The sequence below is a fragment of the Penaeus vannamei genome, chromosome 35 (assembly GCF_042767895.1).
Source record: "Penaeus vannamei isolate JL-2024 chromosome 35, ASM4276789v1, whole genome shotgun sequence".
In the NCBI taxonomy this organism is placed as follows: domain Eukaryota; kingdom Metazoa; phylum Arthropoda; class Malacostraca; order Decapoda; family Penaeidae; genus Penaeus; species Penaeus vannamei.
The window spans coordinates 5739531-5749530 of record NC_091583.1 but is presented as its reverse complement, the minus strand read 5'-3'; positions in this window follow the sequence as shown (position 1 = coordinate 5749530).

The following is a 10000-nucleotide window of genomic DNA, read 5'->3' as shown; positions in this document are numbered from 1 at the left end:
TATACCGTCCAACTTGGCCTTTATATCAAGTTATTTCGTTTTTTTTTTTTTTTTTTTTTTTTTTTTTTTTTTTTTTTTTACACAAGTATTTTGACTAGGTTCCTGTCGGCATTAACTTTTGATTTTATCTTTGTTAACATCCTTTTGTGTTGGATGTGAACACTGTAACGTAATTCAGGGACTTGAATATTTTTATGCTGACCCCGATTAACAGAACGTAAAGAGGTGGGAGCCAACTCAGAAAAATTCACGTTTTATATTTTTGTAAGTATATCCAGTGTAGGTTTCATGTGATAAATTAATGATGCACACATCTTTTTCTATTATATTTCCATGACTGAAAAGGCCATGGCAATAGAATGAAAATGGTAATGCTCATAATAATGATGATAAAAATGACTATAATAGTGATAGCAGTAATAATAAAAAATAAAAATTACATTAATAATATGATGCCAATGATGTTGATGATAACAGTAATAACAAAATTGTGATAATGATTGTAATAACAATTATGGAATTAAAGTTGATAATCACAAAACCAATGATACAGATAATAGCAATTATGGTAATTATAGGTAGCAGTCATAGAAATAATTATGATGATAATAATGATAATGATAATAATGTTAATAACAGGAACAACAACGGAATTAATAATAATAACACTGATAATAATAAGAAATATAATAATACTGATATCAATACTACTAATAATGATGTTAATAGGAATGTAGTAATGATATTCATGAAGATAACAATAATATGACAATAATAACTACTGCACTGATAATAATTATGATAAAAATAATGCCAATTATAAAAAAAATAATGATAAAAAATAGTGTTATAATAAACATGGTAAACATAATAATAATAATAATTATAATAATAACAATAATAAGAAGAAAAAGAATAAGATTAATAATAAAAATAATACTAATAATAACAATAATAATAACAGTGGTAATGATAACAACTGTAGGGTATGGCTGCGCACTCGACCATACGAAGGTCGTTTTCAGGAACCGCGGCCAACGCCATAGTGCGGGTATGTCACGCACACATGTACATTTTCAAAGTCACCTGCGGCTGTCCCGAAAACATTTTTATTTTGTCAGCGACTAATCATCATCTAAGAATAATGACAGAGACCTTGCCTAGATGGTAATGCGCATTATTAACCGTCTCGCTACTTTAATGGCGTTGAAGTCGCCAAGCAAAATAAATAGGATATACTTATTTGCTAACTTAAATATTGTAAATATGTTATGACCGGTATGCATAGTTTATGATACAACAGTGTATTGTCTGATTTTCTCTTTATCCTTTACCTTATATTCCATTTTCAATTTTTCCTACTCTTTAGCGACGTCCACGAAATGTCATGGTAACCAAAGAGTGATTTCTCTCTCTCTCTCTCTCTCGCTCTCCCTTTTCGTGGTTGTTTAGGTCGTTTGATTATTAACTATCGGGTTCGTGATCGGGTACTTCATTTGCATATTTTCTCCTCTTTGCGCCGTGTGTGTGTGACATGCTACATTACCATCTGAAGGGTGCACTCTCTTACATGAAGTCATACTCTGTGAGGCCAAGTGTTAGAGAGCCTCAAAGGACCAAGTGAAATAGAGGCGTATTGCATGAGGATCCGTATCTCCAGTGTTACCGTCAAATTTTACAAGTAAATTAACATTTAGTTTTCTTTTTTTCAGCTTGAGGACCCGCACCTCCTGGGATAAAGATCTAGGTCAGGATATCTTATTGATTTTTTTTTCCTTCATGTGATGTCTCGGTTGATTCCTGTCTAACCGTATGGGTGTATAATCTTCATAATCAATCTCTTCTTTAACTTTCCATTTGTATACCGTCTAACTTGGCCTTCATATCAAGTTATTATTATTATTTTTTATTTATTTATTATTATTTTTTCACACAAGTATTTTACTAGGTTCCTGTCGGCATTAACTTTTGATTTTATCTTTGTTAACATCCTTTTGTGTTGGATGTGAACACTGTAACGTAATTCAGGGACTTGAACATTTTTATGCTGACCCCGATTAACAGAACGTAAAGAGGTGGGAGCCAACTCAGAAAAATTCACGTTTTATATTTTTGTAAGTATATCTAGTGTAGGTTTCATGTGATAAATTAATGATGCACACATCTTTTTCTATTATATTTCCATGACTGAAAAGGCCATGGCAATAGAATGAAAATGGTAATGCTCATAATAATGATGATAAAAATGACTATAATAGTGATAGCAGTAATAATAAAAAATAAAAATTACATTAATAAGATGATGCTAATAATGTTGATGATAACAGCAATAACAAAATTGTGATAATGATTGTAATAACAATTATGGAATTAAAGTTGATAATCACAAAACCAATGATACAGATAATAGCAATTATGGTAATGATAGGTAGCAGTCATAGAAATAATTATGATGATAATGATAATGATAATAATGTTAATAACAGGAACAACAACGGAATTAATAATAACAACACTGATAATAATAAGAAGAAATATAATAATACTGATATCAATACTACTAATAATGATGTTAATAGGAATGTAGTAATGATATTCATGAAGATAACAATAATATGACAATAATAACTACTGCACTGATAATAATTATGATGATAAAAATAATGCTAATTATAAAAAAATAATGATAAATATTAGTGTTATAAAAAAACATTGTACACATATTAATAATAATGATAAGAAGAAGAAGAAGAAAAAGAAAAAGAAAAAGAAAAAGAAGAAGAAAAAGAAAAAGAAAATAATAATAATGATAATAATAATAATAATAATAATAATAATAAAAAGAAGAAGAAGAAGAAAGAAAAAGAAAAGAAAAAGAAAAAGAAAAAGAAAAAGAAAAAGGAAAGAAAAAGAAAAGAAAAGAAAAGAAAAGAAAAGAAAAGAAAAGAAAAGAAAAGAAAAGAAAAGAAAAGAAAAGAAAAGAAAAGAAAAGAAAAGAAAAGAAAAGAAAAGAAAAGAAAAGAAAAGAAAAGAAAAGAAAAGAAAAGAAAAGAAAAGAAAAGAAAAGAAAAGAAAAAGAAAAAGAAAAAGAAAAAGAAAGAATAATAAGTATAAGAAAAATAACAATAATAATAATAACAGTGGTAATGATAACTGAGTGTATGGCTGCGCACTCGACCATACGAAGGTCGTTTCCAGGAACCGCGGCCAACGCCATAGTGCGGGTATGTCACGCACACATGTACATTTTCAAAGTCACCTGCGGCTGTCCCGAAAACATTTTTATTTTGACAGCGACTAATCATCATCTAAGAATAATGACAGAGACTTTGCCTAGATGATAATGCGCATTATTAACCGTCTCGCTACTTTAATGGCGTTGAAGTCGCCAAGCAAAATAAATAGGATATACTTATTTGCTAAATTAAATATTGTAAATATGTTATGACCGGTATGCATAGTTTATGATACAACAGTGTATTGTCTGATTTTCTCTTTATCCTTTACCTTATATTCCATTTTCAATTTTTCCTACTCTTTAGCGACGTCCCCGAAATGTCATGGTAACCACCAAAGAGTGGTTTCTCTCTCTCTCCCTCTCTCTACCTTTTCATAGTTGTTTGGGTCCTATAGATTATTAACTATCGGGTTCGTGATCGGGTACTTCATTTGCATATTTTCTCCTCTTTGTGCCGTGTGTGTGTGACATGCTACATTACCATCTGAAGGGTGCACTCTCTTACATGAAGTCATACTCAGTGAGGCCAAGTGTTAGAGAGCTTCGAAGGACCAAGTGAAATAGAGGCGTATTGCATGAGGATCCGTATCTCCAGTGTTACCGTCAATTTTTACAAGTAAATTAACATTTAGTTTTCTTTTTGCAGCTTGAGGACCCGCACCTCCTGGGATAAAGATTTAGGTCAGGATATTTTATTGATCTTTTTTCCTTCATGTGATGTCTCGGTTGATTCCTGTCTGACCGTGTGGGTGTACAGTCTTCATAATCAATCTCTTCTTTAACTTTCCATTTTTATACCGTCTAACTTGGCCTTTATATCAAGTTATTATTATTATTATTATTATTATTTTTACACAAGTATATTTACTAGGTTCCTGTCGGCATTAACTTTTGATTTTATCTTTGTTAACATCCTTTTGTGTTGGATCTGAACACTGTAACGTAATTCAGGGACTTGAACATTTATATGCTGACCCCGATTAACAGAACGTAAAGAGGTGGGAGCCAACTCAGAAAAATTCACGTTTTATATTTTTGTAAGTATATCTAGTGTAGGTTTCATGTGATAAATTAATGATGCACACATCTTTTTCTATTATATTTCCATGACTGAAAAGGCCATGGCAATAGAATGAAAATGCTAATGCTCATAATAATGGTGATAAAAATGACTATAATAGTGATAGCAGTGATAATAAAAAATAAAAATTACATTAATAATATGATGCCAATGATGATGATAACAGTAATAATAGAATTCTGATAATGATTGTAATAACAATTATGGAATTAAAGTTGATAATCACAAAACCAATGATACAGATAATAGCAATTATGGTAATGATAGGTAGCAGTCATAGAAATAATAATGATGATAATAATGATAATGATAATAATGTTAATAACAGGAACAACAACGGAATTAATAATAACAACACTGATAATAATAAGAAGAAATATAATAATACTGATATCAATACTACTAATAATGATGTTAATAGGAATGCAGTAATGATATCCATGAAGATAACAATAATATGACAATAATAACTACTGCACTGATAATAATTATGATGATAAAAATAATGCTAATTATAAAAAAATAATGATAAAAATTTGTGTTATAATAAACATGGTAAACATAATAATAAGAAGAAAAAGGAAAAGAAAAAGAAAAAGAAAAAGAAAAAGAAAAAGAAAAAGAAAAAGAAAAAGAAAAAGAAAAAGAAAAAGAAAAAGAAAAAGAAAAAGAAAAAGAAAAAGAAAGGAAAAGGAAAAGGAAAAGAAAAAGAAAAAGAAAAAGAAAAAGAAAAAGAAAAAGAAAAAGAAAAAGAAAAAGAAAAAGAAAAAGAAAAAGAAAAAGAAAAAGAAAAAGAAAAAGAAAAAGAAAAAGAAAAAGAAAAAGAAAAAGAAAAAGAAAAAAAATAACAATAATAATAATAACTGGTAATGATAACTGAGTGTATGGCTGCGCACTCGACCATACGAAGGTCGTTTCCAGGAACCGCGGCCAACGCCATAGTGCGGGTATGTCACGCACACATGTACATTTTCAAAGTCACCTGCGGCTGTCCCGAAAACATTTTTATTTTGACAGCGACTAATCATCATCTAAGAATAATGACAGAGACCTTGCCTATATGGTAATGCGCATTATTAACCGTCTCGCTACTTTAATGGCGTTGAAGTCGCCAAGCAAAATAAATAGGATATACTTATTTGCTAAATTAAATATTGTAAATATGTTATGAACGGTATGCATAGTTTATAATACATTTTTTCCTACTCTTTAGCGACGTCCCCGAAATGTCATGGTAACCACCAAAGAGTGGTTTCTCTCTCTCTCTCTCTCTCTCTCGCTCTCCCATTTCGTGGCTGTTTAGGTCGTTTGATTATTAACTATCGGGTTTGTGATCGGGTACTTCATTTGCATATCTTCTCCTCTTTGTGCCGTGTGTGTGTGACATGCTACATTACCATCTGAAGGGTGCACTCTCTTACATGAAGTCATACTCAGTGAGGCCAAGTGTTAGAGAGCTTCGAAGGACCAAGTGAAATAGAGGCGTATTGCATGAGGATCCGTATCTCCAGTGTTACCGTCAATTTTTACAAGTAAATTAACTTTTTTTTTTTTTTTTTTTTTTCAGCTTGAGGACCCGCACCTCCTGGGATAAAGATCTAGGTCAGGATATTTTATTGATTTTTCTTCCTTCATGTGATGTCTCGGTTGATTCCTTAACGTTCCATTTTTATACCGTCTAACTTGGCCTTTATATCAAGTTATTTCGTTTTTTTTTTTTTTTTTTTGTTTTTTTACACAAGTATTTTTACTAGGTTCCTGTCGGCATTAACTTTTGATTTTATCTTTGTTAACATCCTTTTGTGTTGGATGTGAACACTGTTACGTAATTCAGGGACTGGAATATTTTTATGCTGACCCCGATTAACAGAACGTAAAGAGGTGGGAGCCAACTCAGAAAAATTCACGTTTTATATTTTTGTAAGTATATCTAGTGTAGGTTTCATGTGATAAATTAATGATGCACACATCTTTTTCTATTATATTTCCATGACTGAAAAGGCCATGGCAATAGAATGAAAATGCTAATGCTCATAATAATGATGATAAAAATGACTATAATAGTGATAGCAGTGATAATAAAAAATAAAAATTACATTAATAATATGATGCCAATGATGATGATAACAGTAATAATAGAATTCTGATAATGATTGTAATAACAATTATGGAATTAAAGTTGATAATCACAAAACCAATGATACAGATAATAGCAATTATGGTAATGATATAGTCATAGAAATAATTATGATAATAATGATAATGATAATAATGTTAATAACAGGAACAACAACGGAATTAATAATAATAACAACACTGATAATAATAATAAGAAATATAATAATGCTGATATCAATACTACTAATAATGATGATAATAGGAATGTAGTAATAATATTCATGAACATCACAATAATATGACAATAATAACTACTGCACTGATAATAATTATGATGATAAAAATAATGCTAATTATAAAAAAAATGATAAAAATTAGTGTTATAATAAACATGGTAAACATAATAATAACAAAAAGAAAAAGAAAAAGGAAAAGAATAATAACAATAATAATAATAACAGTGGTAATGATAACTGAGTGTATGGCTGCGCACTCGACCATACGAAGGTCGTTTCCAGGAACCGCGGCCAACGCCATAGTGCGGGTATGTCACGCACACATGTACATTTTCAAAGTCACCTGCGGCTGTCCCGAAAACATTTTTATTTTGTCAGCGACTAATCATCATCTAAGAATAATGACAGAGACCTTGCCTAGATGGTAATGCGCATTATTAACCGTCTCGCTACTTTAATGGCGTTGAAGTCGCCAAGCAAAATAAATAGGATATACTTATTTGCTAAATTAAATATTGTAAATATGTTATGACCGGTATGCATAGTTTATGATACAACAGTGTATTGTCTGATTTTCTCTTTATCCTTTACCTTATATTCCATTTTCAATTTTTCCTACTCTTTAGCGACGTCCCCGAAATGTCATGGTAACCACCAAAGAGTGATTTCTCTCTCTCTCTCTCTCTCTCTCGCTCTCCCTTTTCATGGATGTTTAGGTCGTTTGATTATTAACTATCGGGTTCGTGATCGGGTACTTCATTTGCATATTTTCTCCTCTTTGTGCCGTGTGTGTGTGACATGCTACATTACCATCTGAAGGGTGCACTCTCTTACATGAAGTCATACTCAGTGAGGCCAAGTTTTAGAGAGCTTCAAAGGACCAAGTGAAATAGAGGCGTATTGCATGAGGATCCGTATCTCCAGTTTTACCGTCATTTTTTACAAGTAAATTAACATTTAGTTTTCTTTTTTTCAGCTTGAGGACCCGCACCTCCTGGGATAAAGATCTAGGTCAGGATATTTTATTGATTTTTTTCCTTCATGTGATGTCTCGGTTGATTCCTGTCTGACCGTGTGGGTGTACAGTCTTCATAATCAATCTTTTCTTTTAACTTTCCATTTATATACCGTCTAACTTGGCCTTTATATCAAGTTATATCGTTTTTTTTTTTTTTTTTTTTTTTTTTTTTACACAAGTATTTTTACTAGGTTCCTGTCGGCATTAACTTTTGATTTTACCACTCCTAAAGTTCTGGCTCTGATAAGGTTGAATACATAAATCTTTTTCGGACTCAGGTCTCCTGATCAGCATATTGCTAGTTACTCTGATATCTCGCAACCCCAAAAAGGCTGTAAAAGGCTAAATGAATCAGAGTATAATAAGCTGATTTCAAAGAAGAGGCTATAACTATTGCTATACCTGGGTTCCCGCGTCTAGCAGGCGGATGCTCAAACCAAAGGGAAGAATTCTATGATCTCGCATTTTTCTTCAAAATACGTCCACGCCTATGCTATCTATCTTTTCTCATTTACACACACGTCCAGCATTCAGTACACATACTTTATTTCCCTTCCACCCTTCTCTTATACAACGACCACACCCACTTACACAATATACACGGTTCCCGAACCTACTAATCGGGTGGTGGCAGCGTGCCGTAGGCCTGGAACCTCATATCTGCTGACGAAATTTACACTGAACAATCCTCGTTTGAACCCGGACTCAACCAGACACAGTAAAAGTCTACTAAGTCTACGTCCTGCTACAATAATAATGATAATGATTATTATCATTGTCATTATTATAACAAAATTATAATAATGATAATTATTATAAAAATAGTAATAATAATGATTACAGCAGTTGTAACAACTATAATAAAGTGATAATAGTGATGAAGAAAAATAATAGTTTAAATATTAACAATAATGATAATAACAATAACAATAATAGTGTTAGTAATATTAACAATAGCAATAACAACAACAACAACAATAATAATAATAATAATGATAACAATAACAATACTGCAACTAATAAAGATAATAATAAAAGTGATAATGATAATGGTTATTGTGATAGCAATCATCACAATAATAATTATTATAATAATAGCAGTGATAAGAACGACAAATATGATAATTGTAATAATAATCCTCTTCCTCATTACCACTATTATTGTTAAAGTGGTATTTCAGAGCCTGGAATCTATGCACTGTACATATTTTTACTTAGCTGCTGACTGCCTAATCCAAGATAAGCATATATTTCACTGTTTTATCTCGTGATGATGATCATTTTATTCATACCAATATAGATTTGCGTTTTTACGAACGATGGTCGACGTGGCTGATGACGCCATGAACTTAATGGATATAAGCGGGAAATAGATTCCTTCTCCTTCTCCTCTTAAGTGATTTTCCTTGCTGAAGGGCAAGTGGGATACTCGGCACCTTTAGAGATCATATCACACACAAAAAAAGTTAATTTCTGTTTTTTTCTGGCAATGTTCATTGTGCACATTAGCTGGACATGATTCTTTGTTATTAATATTAAATTTAGATTTTACATGAAACATAAAGATTATTAATTTTATTGAATATCAGTAATTTCTTTTCATCGTTTCCTTCTGTTTAAATAATTTGTTTAACTTTATTTTCATTCGATGATACCACTTCTTGGAATCAATTTACCTGTGAAGGACTGATATTGGCTCCGGAGCCACAATATCTCCTATGATTATCATTATTATCATTGTTGTATTCATATCATTATTGTTATTGTTATTATTGTTATTATTGCCATCATCATCATCATCATCATTATCATTATTGTTGATTAATTCTCTTATGATTATAATCATTATTCTTATTTTTTTTCATTATCTTATTGTTATCATTAGTATCAATTATATTATGATTATTATTATTGCTGTTATGTTTATTATCTTTATCAATATTATTATTATTTTTATTATTATCATTGTTATCATTATTATCTTTGTTATTTTTTTATTGTTATTATAATTATTATTATTATTATTATTATTATTATTATTATTATTATTATTATTATTATTATTATTATTATTATTATTATTATTATTATTATCACCATCATTATCACCATCAACGTAATCATTATTACTACTACTACTACTACTACTACTATTACTACTACTATTACTTCTTTTACTACTACTACTATTATTATCATCATTGTTATTGTTATCATTATCATTATTGTTTCATTATCGTTATTTCTATTTTTCTTTTTATTATCAATATTATCATTGTAATTTTGATTTTTAGCAGTTAATTTATTGA